Source organism: Gopherus evgoodei, chromosome 21 (genome assembly GCF_007399415.2).
Source record: "Gopherus evgoodei ecotype Sinaloan lineage chromosome 21, rGopEvg1_v1.p, whole genome shotgun sequence".
Taxonomy (NCBI): Eukaryota; Metazoa; Chordata; order Testudines; family Testudinidae; genus Gopherus; species Gopherus evgoodei.
Window position 1 is genome coordinate 17,511,960 of NC_044342.1, and position 2,274 is coordinate 17,514,233.

Consider the following 2,274-nt stretch of genomic DNA (forward strand, 5'->3'; position numbering starts at 1 on the left):
CAGGGACAGTCAGGGCACAGGGAGGGGGCAGAGGGTGGGGCGGTCAGGGGACAGGGAATGGGGGGTTGGATCATGGGCATTCTGGGGGTCTGTCAGGATTCAGTGGGGTGGGATAGGAGTCGGGGCAGTCAGGGGACAGGGAGAAGGGGTGGGGTCCCAGGGTGGTGGTTGGGGCTGGGGTCTCTGGGGGACTGTGAGGGGACAAGGAATAGGATGGGTTGGGGATTCTGAGGGGAGCAGTTGGGGGGCAGGAAGTGGGTGGGGGTTGGATAGGAGGCAGGACCAGGCTGTTTGGGAGGCACAGCCTTCCCTACCCTAAAGCTCATTCAGCAGTTTGAGGCTTGCAGAAGAGCCAAGCTGTTAGCTTTTCCATTAGGGCTACTGTCCCTTTCAGTTCTCAAATGCCAAATTATAGTCTATATTTAATTTCAGTGCCATAGGGAGACTTATGTCAGGGGAGGGTAGCTTCATTTAAAATTAGCCACTTGGGGAGGGATCACGTGAGACGAGCAATATCCTACACCACCTACCTCCTTCCCGACCCTACCAAGGTAGAGCCCTCTCCCCTGCATTCACTCAGGCTTCAGAGGAGTTAATTCAGTGGTTCTCAAACTTTTATACTGGTGATCCCTTTCACATAGCAAACCTCTGAGTGCAACCTCCCACCCCACCCCATTATAAATTAAAAACACTTTTTTTATATATTTAACACTATTAGAAATGCTGAAGGCAAAGCAGGGTTTGAGGTGGAGGCTGACAGCTCATGACCCCCAGTAATAACCTTGTGACCCCCAGAGGGGTCCGGACCCCCAATTTGAGACCCCCTGGGTTAATTTAATTTTAGCACCCTGTGTCCATTCACATGCATGTGCTATTTTGAGCATTTCAGTTTTCACAACATATGCTCATCCCAGATTCTGGAACAAGCTCAAATGCTGAGTTCATGAAGTATGTACATAAGCTATACTAAAGACAAACGCACAGTAATCATCTCCAGTTTGTGAGGGACCCCATGGAGCCCCTGCCTCTAGGAAACAGATAAATGCAAGGAGGTTAAGTCCATTAATGGCTATTAGCCAGGATGGATAAGGAATGGTGTCCCTAGCCTCTGTTTGTCATAGGGTGGAAATGGATGGCAGGAGAGAGATCATTTGATCATTACCTGTTAGGTTACTGCCTCCGGGGTGCTTGGCATTGGCCATTGTCGGTAGACAGGTTCTGGGCTGGATGGACCTTTGGTATGAACCAGTATGGCTGCTCTTATGTTCTAAGCTAAATGAACCGGAAGTTATGGAGGCAGATATGAGTCAAGGAAGCCAGAAGAGCATCAGAAACCTGGAAAAATCTCTTGACTGGATGGGCTAAGGCGTTTGGTCACAAACTGAGGTCCAAAAGTTTTGGCTTTTTTTTTAAGCAGAATTTTTTTATTGTTTCTTTAAACAATCAAACACAGCAAGCAGGAAATATTTGGCCACACACTTCTGAAACCCCAAACTATATTCAGGTTTTGGCAGACTAATTTCGGCTTTTCAATTAAAAAAACTACAACAAATTTTGATGGAAAGTAGACATTGTCAGTTATTTTTTTCTGTTTTTTAAAACCCCCTAGTTTTTGATCCAGAAAAAGTTTTGACGGAAAATATTTGTCCAAACTTTTTAATGAGCTTTAGTGCCTTTTAGCACTAGCTGATGCTGAGAACCAGTGATACCTTGTAAAGAATTTTTCTCAAAACTGGTTTTGTGCCAAGATGCAGAAGATTTATTTTTTCCAGGGCCTCCCGTGGGTGCGGAGCAAGTGCGGCAATTTGCGCCGGGTCCCACAGGGGCCCCTATGAGAATATAGTATTGTATAGTATTGCAATTTTTTTTATGAAAAGGACCCTGAAATTGCTTTGCCCCAGGCCCCCTGAATCCTCTGGGCGGCCCTGCTGCAGATACACCCGTTCAACTTCCAAGACCAGGTGCACCCACCAGTGAGGTGGTTTAGAGCCCATTCAATGAGCATCAAGTGGAGGGACTGGGTTACGATGCAAACCTAGGATGACCAGCAGTGGCTCCAGGACTTTCAGATGTAGAAAACCACATTCCTAGAGTTGAGGGCCAAGCTCACCCAAACTCTGCAGTGCACAGACACCGAGATGAGCTCTGTCTCGACAGTGAAGAAAGGAATGCACATTGCCACATGGAATCGTGCAACCTCATATCTCTATTGGTCAGTGAGGAACCAATTTGATGCTGGAAAATCAGTTTGGGGTTGGTCATCATACAGGTATG